Source organism: Apis mellifera, linkage group LG13 (genome assembly GCF_003254395.2).
Source record: "Apis mellifera strain DH4 linkage group LG13, Amel_HAv3.1, whole genome shotgun sequence".
In the NCBI taxonomy this organism is placed as follows: Eukaryota; Metazoa; Arthropoda; class Insecta; order Hymenoptera; family Apidae; genus Apis; species Apis mellifera.
This window is the reverse complement of record NC_037650.1, coordinates 7645616-7662930: the sequence shown is the minus strand read 5'-3', so window position 1 is coordinate 7662930 and position 17315 is coordinate 7645616. Positions and strand designations below refer to the sequence as shown.

The following is a 17315-nucleotide window of genomic DNA, read 5'->3' as shown; positions in this document are numbered from 1 at the left end:
TTCCGCCCCACCTTTCGCCATCTTTTTCTCGACGCGAGAAAACAGGTATTTGAGTAGGGATTTCGACGGTTATCGAGGAGAACGCAGCTATCTGTATTCCAAACATAAGCCACTCGGATCCAGCCACTGATCCGCCATTTTTTCGTGGATTCGAGCCAAGATTCGATTCGAGAAGGAAACTTTGGTGTTGTGGATATTCGATTTCCCAGTTATGCCTAGGATGTGGAAAATTATCGACCGAATTTGCCATGTATGTATTACGATTTCTCGTAAAAAGTTGTTTTACAACGAAATTCGTTTAAGAATTTCGAACGTTTTGATTTCACGTTTTGTTTATAAAGCATAATGGGTTATGGAAGATATTACTTTTCTCAATTCTTCTATCGAGCATTTCGAAAGATTTGAGGAATTTGTAACTTCATCGTCCTATTTTTAACATTACTTAGAAAGGTAAACGTGTAAGGGAAATTCAAATATTTTTGTGTTAAAATAGGACATTTTAATGCAGAAGAGAATAATATTTTTGAAGAGAAAATTGTTGAAATTAACTTTTAAACTTCCATTCATTTTTGAATACAATTTTATTATTGCTCTGATAATATAATAAATATTAAAAAAATATATATTAAATATTAAAAAATATTAATATAAATATAAATATTAGTAATAATAAATATTAATATATTAAATATTAAAAAAATTTATAAAACAAAATAATAGAATATTAAAAATTTTCAATATATTCAAAATTTTATTTTAACTTATATTATTTATAAAGTTAATAAATAACAAATTTTAAATAATTATATCAGATCAATTAAATTTTCAAGGATTTATTTATAATAATTTGTTAACTGTGATCGAAATTACATAATAGTACAAAATTATTCAAAATAAATTCTCGATTAATAGCTGTTAAAAAAAAAATTCTAACATGCGTTCCACTAAAGATATAGAAATTATAGAAACTTTCAAGAAAAATCTATATATAGATTACATTTTTAATAATTTTTTATTTTATATCCTATTGTATGTTCTATTATTGGAATGCGACAATACTAAATTATCTTTTTTAGATATTTTTTAATTTACATATTTTTTTTCGTTGCACAACTGATAACAAGCAACAAAGTGCCATTTATAAATCATTATTTTTTCTTGAATAATTCTATCGTTATCAGGATCTAGATGATTATTGCAATTTGTGCAGTAAATTATTTTTATTTATCATAAAAAATAATATTTCGTTAGATTTTTAATTAATTTTTCCGAATTGATATTGGACAGAATTATGCAGCAATTATTAACGTTTTAATTTTAATAATAATCTTAAATATATAAGTTCTCGTGGCAATAGAGGTAGACAATAGAGGCTTTAGTTTTTCTCTTTTTTTTTACTGATAAATGTGCAATTTTGTATCCATTCTCATGGAAAAAGAATTGTGACGTAAATCTATTATTAAGGAGATTCGTATCGATATTTTCTCATAATTAATTATGAAAAAATATATAAATGATTATATTTATCTTAAATTTTTGAATATAGAAAATATTTATTATATATTATTTATTAAATTATAATAAATAATATTATGATTTTAAATTATTTTATTTTTATATAACAAATCTTTTTCTATTCTAGATCAAAATATCAAGTAAAACTTTCGTTCATCATCATTTCCAGATCAGTCGGATCGAATTTTTTCACGAAAAAAAACTTCATTGAAAAAAGGTTTAACTAAATCTCATCCGAATCTCCAGTTTTTTCCTAGAAATTATAAATTGGTCCAAGTGTGTAATACATTATCTCAGTCTCTTTTAATTCGAACTGCGTGCATTATCACACACACGACCAGCACCGTGCTATCTCGATTATTTATAATGTTGTACCATCGAAACAAAGGCGGCGGCGAATAAAGTTTCTGTACTTTTCTTTGCAAATAATTAACAAAGCGTCACCACCATATAGTGTTATAATTGAAATTTACAATAACCAATTGTTACTTTTTTCTTCTTTTGTCTTATCGAATTCATTTCATTCTATATTCTCAGGGATAAAGCTGAATTGAGGTTATGCTCCCACTATTGTATTGCAGCGCCCTCTCTCGGAATTATAATCACGTATAATCTAAAAGTGGTTTGCAATTGCAATATAATACCTACGGAACTATTAAATTGCGGAATAAGAACGATTAATAAATATCGGATAAGTAATCACGAGCATATAATTTAATTCTTATTGCGGAATAAGGAATGAAATAGTGAGAGATGGAAATTTGTAAACTATATGCAGGTTATCCATATTAAGGCCAATTTATAAATATGCAAATTGACAAAATATTCTGCTGAATATTTTATATCGTAAAAGTATTGTGACAGTATTTTATGATTTCCGTTGTATTTCATTTGTCGAAAATATAAACTATAAATTATATATAAGATAACAGGTGCTCGTTAATTTTGCATTCATAATCTGATTCTTCTTTACATATAAATTTAATTATATACATTATTAATTAATTGGATGGAAATTAAATTAAGAATTGTCTATCACCGTATATTCAATAATAATTAAAATTATTAAAATAAATATTGAAATGTATATGTATATATATCAATGAAATTCAATGAATTATAGATAATTTATAATGCATCATTGAAGTGGATTGCTAAATTTAAGTTATAAATTACATAGATAAGATTGTTAATTTAATGTCAAAAAATTTTCCAGAATATTAGATATCGAATGAAATAAATCAATCGATGTTATACCCATCTAATCCAAATTCAGAAACTAATCGAGAGAATTATTTTGATGTTTATGCAGGAGAAATCGTCGATGACGGAATATTTATTCCACCGTGGTGGCGAAACACGTGATTATCGAATATTAAGATTAATGATACCATCGGATGTAATCAGCAATACCTAAATGCCCGTCCAGTAAACGTCATAACTAGTTAATACTCAGCCATGAATATTTGATTAATGCGGTTGACAATTAAGAAGAAAAAAGAGAAAGAAGTGTTATGTAAATTTGTTTTAATCAGCAGAACACTCCAAGAAGATTAAAGAACAACTATATAAGAGTAAAGGACAAAATAGAAAATTGAACGAAGAGAAGAATTTAACGTCGTGTATTTTCCATTTATACGTTTGTTCGATGAAGTTGAATTTAAACTGCACGACAGATATATGATGAAAATACGATTTGAGATTGTTCCGTGTGTGTTCGAAATGGAATAAATAAGAAACTAGAATTTGTTTAAAGAATCTCTTTGCATAAAGGTACCTATCAGTCAACTTTGTGAAATAACAATTTAATCGTATTTATCGCTAACTTTTACATTTTATATTTTTCACTCCATACTCTTATTTTATTCGTTATGTTTCATGTTTGTTTCAGATTATTTATTCGATTCGATTAAGAATACTATTTGTCATATCAAATTATCTTTACAAAATATTTATTTTAGAGATAACATATTAAAAAAAAAAAGAAATTGAATTGACAACCAGCATCTGTTTCTATTCGCAAGATAACTAGAACTCTAATCGTGTTTTATTTTTATTTAAAATTTTTTTATTTACACGTGTGAAAATATGAATTCATAAATAAATTATAATATGTAAAATTGAAACATAAAACGTTTCCTTCCTTATTAATTCCAATGAATCTTCGAATATATTTCCTTAAAAAATTATACATTTATAACAATTACAATTTCAAATAAAGAAAAAAAAAAGATATATTAATCTAGATTAATCTTTTATGAATTCTCATTCTTATTAAGAACGATAAAAAGAAGAGTATTAAGAATGATGTGCAAAGTAAAATAAGATGTTTATCCATGTATATGGAAGATCAAATATGATAAATAAACCACAAATGGTACAATTAGAAGTTAATTATTATTTTCCAGTCTGTGCAATTTATTTTTCATTTACGAACTGATGTAACAGAATTTCCTCTCAATTTTTTCTCAAAGTCATAACGATAATAAGCCATCGTTTCTTTTCCGGAAAGAACAATTTATCTTTCTTAAATAAATAAATTGTACAAGATCAAGCAGAACATTCAAACGGAATAATGGGTTTATTTTTTTTTCGAGAATAAAGAAAATTAAAAGAAAATTCATTTTATTAAAAAACTCGAAGATAAAACAGAGAAAATAAGAATTGTAAAATATGTTTATCGTCGACATGGCGATTGGCTGATTGTCTACAGGTATTTCCAGCGTATAATTAAATCTCTTATAACTTTTGTCGATATTTTTGTATAGTAAATTTTATATTTATTTGTAAATTAATCTATTATTACGCTATTCCACACTCCTATAATAGTGTTTACTTTAATCTCTACAATTGGTACACATCACACATTTATCAGTACGTGAAATTTTTGAGAATTCGACTGCAAGATGAAAAATGAATGGTTGAGAGAGATCTAATTTTTAGAGATTGATGAGGACAGCGAATAAGATCCAGAATATAAAATCTACCAAGTTATTATATAATAATATTTCGTATAAAGATATTCTACAAGTAAAATTAGTTTCATATCAAAGAATTATTATATTTTGTACATTTATGCATAAATTTAAATTTTTTACAAAAAAATTATTAAAAAATTCTTGTTTGGTAATCATGTTTTTGAAAAAGAAAAGTTCATTTTCATCTTGGCAATAAATTAGATTGACAATAGAAGCAATCAGTTCCACGAATTTCTCACCTTCTGAAATTCGACGTTTGATCTTTGAATAACGAAGCGACGCAATGTGTGGTGAATTTGTTAGCATGAAATTTCTATATATCATTTCGCATGGAAGCGATGCGTCATTGCAATTGTCGCAATCACGCGATATGCCCGATAATCGATATGCCCGAACAACTCAACAGGGTGTTATTATAAATTCTTCAAATTTATATATTTATTTCCTTATACATTAAGACACGTATATATTGATCGAAAATGGAAAAATTACGATTTACATTATTTTCACTTTAAATTTATTATTACGTATGTATAGATTTACATTGAAGTATAAAATTAATAATTATTGAAATTAAAATTTGAAAATAAAGAAGATATTTCATTTTATGTGAAAATGATAGGCAATGTTGTTTATCAATCTCAATCAATGAGAATTGTTTGTATCATGGAGATCGCCCACGAAAATTTCTTTTGTACGTCAGATGAATTTCCATGTCAATGGTGATAATTTACTATTCATATCGATTCGAATCGATGACAAATATTTTGCACATCGAATCGTCGACGAATCTTGCACGTTTATTTTATATTGGAACATTATAAAACGATATATTCTCTTTTCAGATATCGCTGATATAACGCCGCAGATTTGATATTTACAACGATTCTTTAGAAATTGAATATTGTTGGCCGATAAACAGTTATTGACCCTTAATATCCTGATCAATATCCCATACTATTATTGTGCCAATAAAATTGTGTAAGTATTCAAACTTTTATCATTTATTATTAAATTTCAATTATACTAATTATTATCTTGTTTTAGGGTTGTCAAACTGTGAAATTATATTTCGATTCATATTATTTTCAATAATATTGTGAAACGTGATTCGAAAATTTCATCGAAAATTTGACCACTTTATTGCTTCAACGATACAACAATTCATCTGCAGTATCATCTACATTCATTACATGTATACACACATTGTGTACACACATTGCACACGTTTATACGTTATACTTCATGAACTGGCATATTGAGGATAGCCAAAAACCTTGTATATCAATTCGTATTTGCAGATAACGTTTGTAAAGATAAACAAGGCTTACTTATAATACCATAGATGTAAGAACATTGAAGAAAAAAGGATAATTAATTTAATCACGAAACTAGATTAGCTAACAAAACATCTCATAGCAAACAAATTTATAATTTATAACGATTCATCCCCAATCTTCGTAAATATAATTCAATTCGAGCATAATTTAATTGCATAGAAGTTTCATTAATATAATTGCAAATGTAACTAGGAATAACACGAGGATTGCGTGTGATCGAGTCTCATGTTCAGGAACTTTGGCGAAATAAATTTTCAACGGCGTTTGAATTAGAATTTCAGATGAACAATCACACAGGAATATGCAACGGAACAACGGGAAGAAAAGTTTTACTACACCAAGACCAACAAATGTGACGTCCTTTCCGCGAAACGGCTGTACATACCTTGCAGACAAGTGAAATGTCATACATAGTGAATCGCGTGCAAGAGGCATTATGTAAATATCGGCTCGAGAAGAATGATGCACTCGATTCACTTTGCTTTCTCAATCTTTTTATCTATTCCCTTTCGATCGAGGATTTCTTCACGAGGAACGTTGTAATCTCGTCAAACATTTGCGTAAACGTATTTCGTCTCTAGATTTTTCTCGATAATTCTCGAAATTCTTGATACAGAATCAATGAATTGGTGATGTAAGATCTAACGATAAATTCATAATACAATTTAATTGCAAGAATACAATATATTTTTTTCAGTAGCGATTAAGTGATGAGACTGAGAATAAATATTTGAACATTATTTTCTATTGCTGACAATTTGAGAACAAATTTTTATTCCCTCGTATATTTTCATTTTCATTTTTTTCTTTTTTTGAGAAAATAATAAATTATTTATGTATTCAATTTATGAATAATTCTGTGAAATTATTCAGTCGAAACAAAATATGGAATTCTATTTGAATCACGAAGTTAGTTTATAAATTCGAAAATCGTGATACATTTCAAAGATTATTATCATCTGCCTAACTTCGACAAGAAGATATATTTTTCTCGAATTAATATTTATTTATTCACATCACAGTTCGAGAAAGTTTATTGCATGGAAAGAGAAACAGTAGTTTTTCCTTGAATTTGCTTTTGCAACAAAGTTGCTAAGCTGTCTCAATTCGCACAAATACGAATTTCCAAGCATCCACTCTTTCTTATTCCGAGTGATATAACGAGTCTACGTTCCATTTCGATAGAATAGTTATCGATTTTTTGAATCGAATTCTTTCTTGTAGAAAGCGCGTCTCTGGAAAAAAAAAAGCACTGGTCGAAGTCTCAAAGCCAACAGTGAACGTTCAGATTCAGAGAAGCGACAGGACAACGAAGTTTAAATAGCTTGACGAAATTCAAAATTCAAAATCCCCCCTCTGTCCAAACGTTCGAACTTTTCAAGTTGAAAATGGAAAAGCTTTAAACTTCTTCAACTTAAACATCTGAGAAATCGCACGAGGCTCGATGTAAGAACTTGGTGAAACTTTAATCTGTAAAAAAAAAAGAAGAAAAAAAAAGATGTGCTGCGAGGAATATAGCACAGAAAGTTCAAGTATTATAGAATTATCAGCATATTCACGAGAATTTGAAAAAAGAAATTAGATTGGAATATATGTTGGCGAAGATAATTTTTTTAAATTTAATTTTACAATTATAATCTTTCAAAAAGATTTATCTTATTTGAATTAAAATAAGAAAATACATCGAATTTTCTATTAATTTATAATTAAGAAAATTATAACTTTTGGCTAGATACAATAATAATGGACCCATGAGGAACGACATTGTAACCTATCATTCTAAACGACCAATCATCCTGTCACGTTTTTACCCCATGAGAAATGCATCGAGATTTCGAGAAAATCGCAGGAACAGAACATTGGGTAGTTCTTTTATTCGCATAAAATTTCTGGCAAAAACTATATATTGTCACAATGGGATGCTTTTAACAAATCGTCCGAAAAGTTGCATTTTCGGATTCGTGGCATTAATCTTCAACTACAAACTTGCGTGCACGAGGAAAAATTAGGAAAATTCTGATTTCCTTGTGTGAAATAAATGCACCATCGTTTTAAATTCGTTGGAAACGGGTCAAGATCGAGGTAGTATGCATGGTTAGTAATTTAAATCCACAAAGTGAATATTTAAACGTTGTTTAGCTTCCCTCCCTCCCCCTCCTTTTTTTTTTCTATTTTCTGTACATTTTATTTGCTTTTTAACCTCATAATGATTAATTCATAAATGATGTATAAATAAACGTAAATTAGCTCGACATAGATTTGTTTAAAATAGGTCAAAATCGTACTTGTATAGAAAGTTTTTTTTTTCCTTATTTTATTCGATTTTTCCTGCTTCCGTTTAATTGCTAATTAAAATTAAAACGATACAATTTTCTGGAATTTTATGAGGTGGAAATATTCATAATTTCGTGTGTCGGATTATTGGAAAGAAGGTTAAAAATATGTAATGTAATGCAGAGGATTAGCTATAAGATAGATTTAAATTAATAAAAAAAAAAAAAAAAAAAAAAAAAAAAAATAGAAGAAAGAATTAAAAGAAAATAAAATTGGTATTTAAAATTTTAATTTTACAAATATTATGTTTTCTAAATTGAAATAATTAGAAAGAAATAATTCTAAATTGTAATAATTTTTACACGTACTGTTTGTATTGAACTTGATGAAGTTCAGTGTTGTAACAAAAAGTCATTCTCGCTTTTGCCACTCACAAGTCTTTTGGAGAATGTTTATCCTCCTATTCTCCATGACAAAGCAATATCGGCATTCCTAGACTCTCGTATTTTCTAATCTATCAATCCTGTAACATCTGATAAGTATACGAGTCATCCTTTGACATGTAGATTACACATCTTCACAAATTCTCTCTGGTTACATGCACTTCTATTGTAAATCGTTGTAGACGAAATTTAAACTACAAAATAAATCGTTTTTGATAAATAATACAATACTTATAAAATATATTTTATTATTTTAATATTTACTTATAAATTAGATTAGACTAGTAGTATAGATCTATAATTTATCAGTAAAGTAAAATAAATAGTATTGATCAGGCACTTTTCAGACTAATAATGGAATATGATAGCTATGGTAATGCAAGTAGTATATACATTAAATAAAAAAAAAGCAAATAGCAATTGTACAATTATCGTATGTTATAAATTTCAATAATTAATTTTACAATTGAACAATCAATTTTTGGTTTAATATTATTTTTATATATACCATCTTGTAAAAAATTTGTATTTATTAACCATTATTTATTAAAACATAATTATAATAATTTGCAAAATAATTTTAATATTTTACATTTATTTTGTGTTTAATTTTTTACACTAACAAAAACTGTTCTTTTTTCAGAATCGAACAATTAAACAACTGAGCAGCAGTGTTTGTTTGCAAATAATTCAGAAATAGAATTTAGAATAGGAATCTTTTCAAGAAAAATTTTCACTGCAACAACGAATCGTTTAAATCTTCGTTGACATAGAACATTTGGAAAAAGTTAAGCAAAAACGGTGTGCAACACGATTTGAACAATGAAACATCAAGCAAGGACGCGAGATTTCCATACATTTTAAATAATTCCCACATCTCGGCTTTTGCAGCAAGATGATTTTACATTCAAATCTTCAAGCCACACGCAAATCACGAAAAAATATTTTACCGAGATTCCAAGTTGGAGCTTCGTCCAATTTCTAGCTCACGTCTCCTTGTTTTCCTGGACGACATTAAAAAAATATTTCGTCGTTGCACGACGAAAGACGGGGACAATTTGTTTGGATCTACTCCCACGGTGTTCTGAATCAAGATATTCCACGAACCTCGTTCCACTTTTTCCCTCTTCTTTTCCTTGAAATCGGCCATTCTTTCTTGGTACCTTTTGTTTCATATCTTAGAAATCTAGTGCATTTTTAGAGTAACATAAAAACACCTATAATTGCCATCTATGAATTTTAATCAATTACAAAATTCTTTGAAGTTGAAGTGAAAAATATTAACTCCTTAAATATTTCATAAAATGAAAAAAATCGTTCAAAAGGATGCGCTCTTAATCAATTTTGTGATTCACTGAAAGAAAAAAACAATGTATATGAAAATAAAGAGAAAGTAATAATTTTAAATTAACGAATCGAATAAAAAGAATAAATAATAAATAAATAGAAGCAGAATCTTTCGTAATTCATTGAAAAAAAAAATAATGATTTGAAATAAAAGTGAATTGAAAATAAATTGAATAAAAATAGAGAAGGGAAATTTCTGATTGAAAAAAAAAAAGAAAAATGTAATGCTTTTTAATCTGATAATCGGGGAAAAATTGTAAAATTTTAAAATATACGACGAAAGTGCATAAGACACTTTGATTTTTTTCAATGGACTTTTCGCCCCATGAATTGCAAAAATTGTTATAACATAAAGCCAAAAGTAGCCAAGTTGTGGCGATCTGGCTATTTGAAAGCCAGATTTTTTTCTGCCACGATTTTTTCCCCCCGACGACGAGGAAAGTTTTGATTGGGACGACACCCGTTTTCATACGAGGCTTCATTAGACCTCTCGCCTCCGAGTTATTAATTTCCGGAACGTTGACGACATTCACAGGAACGAATTCATCATTACGGCCAACTCCGGCCAACTTTCAAGCAACTTGAAAGTGGCGGAAAATTTAATTAGATATTGATCTCGAAACATTCGGTACAATCAATTGTTAGTCAACTGCATATATCTTCTTTTAAACATCGTACTTAAGCAAACGAATTTTATTTCAAAAAATTATGTTTCTTGGACGACAAACTTGGAATGAAAAAATTTCAAATATAAGAAGAACATTAAATGCAAGAGAAAAAAAAGTATCTTCAAATTAAGGTATTTATATCTTTCATTTTCCACGATCACTCTTATTGTTTATTACTTATTTTCAATATTTCCAGATTATCATCTACGAAGAATTAAATTTCAATCATCGAAAAACAAAGCTGTATGAATATCATGAGCGTAATTCTAATCTATCAAGAAAATTGTTACGATAATTAACAAGTATTCTTATCAATCAGGAAATCTTTAGCAACGAGATAATTAATATTCTGATTTGATCACAGTGGTTGATTAATGAGGGTTTCGAGTAAATTCATCAACGTGAACTAGATGGTCAATGAGTATCAACAGTATAAGATAGATACCCAAGGGTGCCGCGTGACCCGAATGAGGAATAAAAACTCCATCACCATTTTTGTCTTCCGTCCACGTATTTCGGAAACGTGGAAACTCGCGAGAGATCGGTTGAAAGTTAATGGTCGACGTAACAACCTCGATGCGTTAATAAAAGCAGTTTCGATTTATATTTAATTAGATGGGAGCATTGAAACGTGGCCGGAAGTTTCTTTCTTCTTTATTGAGAAATGTTCCAACGTGAGAGAGAAAATATCGAGAAATATTTAAGTATGCGATGTATCTGGTGGAAAAATATTGGGGAAGAAAGAGAGTGAGATAAATGGTGGAGTTTATGCTTTGAGGGAAGGGAAATAAATGTTTTAATCTCCAATAATTTTCGAGAAAATTCTATTCTTCTTTTTTAATTCGCTTTTAATTCGTGATACGAAAATCACGTTTCACTATATTTTTGTTGATGTAACATATGAATATTAATGAAAATATTGTATAGATACTTTTATTGCAAATGAAGCTTATTAAGTTTATTAATGTCCTTTTAATTAATTGGATTAATTGGGCGTGAAATTCGAAATAAACAAAATTTATTTTTATCTTTGCGATTGTTTGTTATTCTTCAATACAAATTAAAATCCTGATTTATCGTGAAACTATTCGTTTCAACGATTTATAGAGATCATTTCTTCAGGTGTTTCATCAGGTTTTTCTTCCACTAGCATTTAAGGAAATATATTATCATTTAAAGCTGTTGAGCCAGTTACGGTTTAGGAAAACAGAAGTTCTAAAATTAGCGCAATTTAGTTTAGAAGTCTGTTCAAATAAATCATTCTGTCTTGTTACATCTTTCTTCTGTCTCATCTTTCTGCATCTAACGACTTAACGCGTTCCTCTCTAATCTCACATAACAATATAAAACAATTTTAATTGCATCTCGACAGAAGAAATTTACAAAAATGAAAATTCTTTTAAAAAATAAAAAGCACATTTTTTACATGAAATGGAAATGTAACACTTTGAAAATTGTTTTCGAGCTAATAATTGCATCGTTAAATTTGCAAAATTATGACGGTATTTCGAACTCGTAGCAGATGTCTGGAGTTCTAAGCAGTTTCTAAGTTTCTAAGCAGTTCTTTGCACTAATATTTGCATCGTAAAGTGGTAAAGTTTGTGAAAAGTTCATTATTGACTTTAAATTTTCAACGATTCAAAATATACGATTTCTATTCTATCATTTCGAATGTGGCCCTATAAAAATTTGAATCTACATTCAGTATTTTTTTTATCGCATATGATATCGTTTATTGAAGGTTATATTTTCAACGATATTATTTGGAAAATTTGAACTAAGCTTTGGAGAACTTTTTTTCTTCTTCTTTTTAAATCCATATATTCTTCATACCATAAAACTTTATAGTTTTTGTATTTAAACAGAAAATTTATAGAATTTAATTCGATTTTTACTATCTATGGATCATTCGAGTAATTATCGAAGAAAATTTTATATGGATTATTAGAAAAAGAAGTTTATTAAATTCGTATTTACTCGCATGTCTGATCAATGATAGATCATTTTCACTTAGATGCTAAAACTTTTGATTCATTTTCTATGTTCTAATAAAATTCAATATACTTTTATATCAATTTTGATACATTGACGAAATTTCTATGAAAAAACTCTAAAATTTTAATATAAAATTGGGAACATATTTAAATATACACCGCTGAAATTTCATCAAACATTTTATTTTACTGATTTCGACCAACGAATCGTTCATCAAGAAAAGAACTTTGTTATCTGTGCGTCATATGCTTTCAAGGATGAAAATATAAATATTTAAAAGTTCGCTCAATCGTTAGGAACAATGGCACATTCCCAAAGGGATTTTTACCCTCGTAACATTAAGTCTCTTCCTTTATGCGATATTTACTCTCCGGAAATTAACCCGCATTTTAGATCTACGCGCGCATACGAAATTAAATTTATATAGAACTATTCCCTTTGTTTCTCTCGCAATCTCATTCAAAGAGAGAATCGAATTATCCGAATTAATTATACATACAGTGTCTATTTAATTAACGAATTTAATAAACCAATCAATAAAAAATTTATCCGCAAAATATCGCTCGTTCAAGTTGAAATTTTCATTGAAAATTATTAATTCTTAGAGAACGAAAATATTTCTGTGGAACAAGTTTTAATTTTCAATCATTTTTAACTTTTAACAACAATTTTTTAAATGCTTCGGTTTCATGAAAAATATTTTTATTAAGTGTACTTTAACGAAACATTCATTATTAGACGTAAAATTCGCTCTAGATACGAAAATCTCGATCAAGTCTCGACCTCATTGAACGTGATTCACCAGGGTAAAGAATAAATAAATGAAATAAAAATAATCCAATAAATAACCAATTAAAAAATATTCAATCATTTATACATAGAAAAAGTAGAAAAACTCATCCTATTTATCGTTTCAACGTTTACATCCCCAACTTGATCCCTCTTTTCAAAACTGTCAGTCCGTGCACAAACGCGAACATTTCACAACTTTGCACATCTGTCGTAAAATGCTCGAAAAACTCGACTCTATTATATAAGTCACTTGCAGGATTGGTGTGTTAAATCAGAAATTAAACTGAAATTAAAGTCCACTGCGATATAATCGTCAAAGACTCTAATTTGCATCCATCAGTTTTTATTTTAACCTTTGGAACGGGAATAACGAGAATTAAAGTTATCGTTTCATCCAAGTTATCGTTTTATCCCTACATCGTATTTTTTCGCATTTCATTGATTCGTTTACGAATCAGAAAAAGAGAAAGTTTTTCAAAAAACATCGGGAAAAAGAAAACGAAAGTCCCGGACATTCTCAATTGCCGATATTCGTAATTTTTCTTTCACTGTTTTACATATCGCGCGTGAATTAAAAAACATTCATGCAAAATGGTGAAAATGCTTTTATACGTGACAAAATAGATTCTACTCTACGTGTGTTTTTTTTTCTTGTTTCTTGTTTTTGAGAGAAAGAGAGAATTGTTGCAGTTTAATGTTGCGAGCACGCTTTTGGAAAAGTTGTTGAGTGTTGTTCACTCGTTGGAGAATTTTATTGATGTAAATTCCTCTTTAACCCTTTTTGTACTTAAAACAGGAGGAAATTTTAATCCGTATTTATGCTTAGTCGGTATCGTACAGTTTATTTTAGGTTGCTGTAAATTTGTGTCCGATCACAAGTTTGAAATTTAAAGTAAACGTTTATTTATTTTTACGATACTTTTACGGTAAATAAGATCCATTTTTTTTTCAGATTATTTTATAGTGAAAGTTTTTTTGGAAAGTAATTATTTAAAGTTTTCTTATAATTTATGTAATGGAATGTTATAGTGCCGAGATAAATAATTCCAAGATAAACACAGTTTCTTAGTTCGAGGTATGTTCCAAACTGTAATTTTAATAGAATGTGTACAAACTAAAACTTACATATATGTTTTCAATTAGGTAGTAGCAGATGCATGTTTGCCATCATTTCAGAATATTTGTTAATATATCATTTTTAAATAAAAATTTTAAAAAACGAAGCAATTAGATTAATAAATATAATAATAGTAATAGAAGAGACACTTTTATATTCTCTACTAATTAATAAATTCCAAATTGCACTGACAATAAAACAAAAGAAATTCTAAGAAAAGCAGAGAATAAAAAACAAAGAAATTCCAAATTGAAATCTGTTCATTTAAATATCTCCATGAAGGAAAAGGAATGTTACAGGTAACGAGTTAAATAATTTTCTTGAGCTAAACAAAATTTAATTGAATCATAGTCGTTAGACAAAATAAATCAAACATTATTGTTGATAATTATTTTTCGATAATGATGATTCATTATTCCATATTTAGAAATATTTAGAATAGATCATTTGAAAGTTTAAGATCATTTGATGTAAAGATTTAAAGAATTAATTTGTTTAAAAATTATTTGAAGATCATGATGGATAAAGATAATGATCAAGAAAGTTCAAGGCCAATTAAATATCACGCTGGAAGGATGAAGTGGAATAAATCCAATTTCACGTAAATTTACATGTCAAAATTTAATTAAAAATAATGTATAATAGAAATGTTAAAACGAAAATTTCTTTTTATTCCAATAACTAAAAAAGACAAGAATCTTTTTTTTTGTTTTGATTCGATTATTGATTATATTTGGAATGAATCATTGAACTTGTCTGACTCGCGTAAATGAATTCAGACAAAGAGAGACAAGTAGAATTGCCGATAATGAAAAATCCTTTTATTAAGTAGAAACTTCGTTACACGGAAAACCATTGATTCGACGCGTTCCAAGAAAATTGGCTTCTTAACTCAACGAAGACATCGACGAATCGAAGCGAAAATTTTATAACTTTCTATCAAAATTGTTGTCAACTAAGGCGAAAGAAATAAACCTATTGAAACTTTCAATACCTTCGACATTTCCTCGAGCTATTCAAAAAAATTGCATTTTTAAAAATTCCCATTTCGATTCGACAATAATGCTCTCGATATATATTCAATTTCCAAGATAGAAAGATTGAAAAAAAATGGGTGTTTCGCACGCCTCGCAATTTTGTTCGCATTCCCGGTGAACATTTTTCAAATTTTTGTCACGCACCTAACTCTTTCTCCTTTCATTTCTCATGAATTCCGCGTTACAAATCTTGTAATAAATCCTGCGACGAATGTTGACGAATTCAGGTTGCAAAATCTGATAAAAGAGAAAAGAGAAAAAATTCAGGAGGAAAAGTGCAAGACGGTGTTAAAGAAAAGAAGAAAGAAGAAAAAGAGGGATAGGGCGATAAAAGAGAAAAAAAATTATGGAGAAAGAAAGGAAAGGAATCAATAAACATGAAGGTTGAAAAAATTATATAAACATAGCAAGAATAATGAGTAGAAAATGTGAAAAAAATTATAATAATAGAAGAAAAAGAAAAACGAAATTGAGTAAAGATGGAGTGACGAAAGAAGTAATGATAAAGATGGCAAGAGAATAAAAGAGGATGATGAAAATGATGAGAAATTGAGGACAAAATAAAAATAATATGAGAAAAAGAAATAATAAATGGGAAAAAGAAGGAATAATACCTTTAAAGAAATTTAATTGAATTATCTTTATTTTATATTTCATCAACCATGTTCTAAACGCATTTTAGTTACCTTAAACCTCTACTATACTCTATTTGTTTGATCAGGCGGTGACCTATTCTACTTGTTTGAGTAAGGAACACGTTGTTCATTCACTGTTATTAAAGACACCTAAATTCAACATGATCGATCACTTGTGCAATACCATAGCGACACGATCAATTTCTACAAATTTTACAAATTTTCTTTATTCCATTTAAGACTATAAATTACATTCTACAATAATATGTACAAATTAATTGTTAAAATTGGTAAAAATAAAGGCTGTTGTAATGGAACGAAAAAAAAATTTTTTAAATTTTAATTATCTAAGTTTATTTTAATATTAGACCTGCAAGTGTATCTAAACAAGAAATGTTCGATGAAAGCATTGGTACAAATACATATGCAATTTTTGTTTGTTATTCAAACTGTTAAAGAATCTATTTCTATGCTGTGCTCGAATACGATATAAATAATGGTTTAATTCCAAGAAAAAAAACAGAGCACAGAGAACGAAACGAAACAGTTTTGCGTAGAAATGGGCTGCAAGAAAATAGTAAAAAAAAAAAAAAAACAATTGTTTTAATCTATTGACGATATTACATAATAACACTCAATAGTTGGATTTCAAATTTTTTCAATTAATTCGTTAAATAATTGTTGACATTTTATCATTAAAAATTATTTTTTATTTTTATATAACAATGTCTAACTGGAATAATTTGATTAGCTACAAATATCGTTCCAATTTCAAAAATTTTTAAACTTTATTTTAAAACTTTACTTTAAAAGTTTTACTAAATTCTAATGATTAAACGAAAATTAAAAATTTTTCTGCAAAGCCTATCTTTTATTTTGAGAAAAAAATTCTACGTGTAATTTCACTAATAATATTTATAATAAAAAAAAGAAAACTAGTGTAATGAGTGTAATTTCATTTTAGTGTATTATTACAATTCGAAGAAGGTACATAAATATCTGACATAATTAAACTTTAATTATACATGTGCATTTTACAGAAATTTCTAATTACTTTTATTATTAATTATTTAATATTATTATAATCAAGCGAACTGGACCATATTTTTAACATCCAATAAATTGTTCACTTACCTTATAATTTATCGAATTTATTCATAAATTGATTTTATAA

General features: G+C 27.7%; 1 long non-coding RNA gene across 3 annotated transcripts; it reads left to right on the top strand.

The window, feature by feature from the left end:
• The first annotated feature begins 64 nt into the window (after nt 1–64).
• Nucleotides 65–9758, top strand: LOC102655167. Of its 3 annotated transcripts, XR_003305991.1 has the most exons (7): nt 66–250; nt 2828–3288; nt 3407–4228; nt 5339–5474; nt 5541–7279; nt 7566–7927; nt 9194–9758. It is a non-coding gene; the product is annotated as an uncharacterized LOC102655167 (long non-coding RNA). The 3 variants fall into 3 exon arrangements; XR_003305989.1 differs by having other exon boundaries at nt 65–250; nt 5541–7927; XR_003305990.1 differs by lacking the exon at nt 3407–4228 and having other exon boundaries at nt 67–250; nt 5541–7927.
• The last annotated feature ends 7557 nt before the right edge of the window (nt 9759–17315 follow it).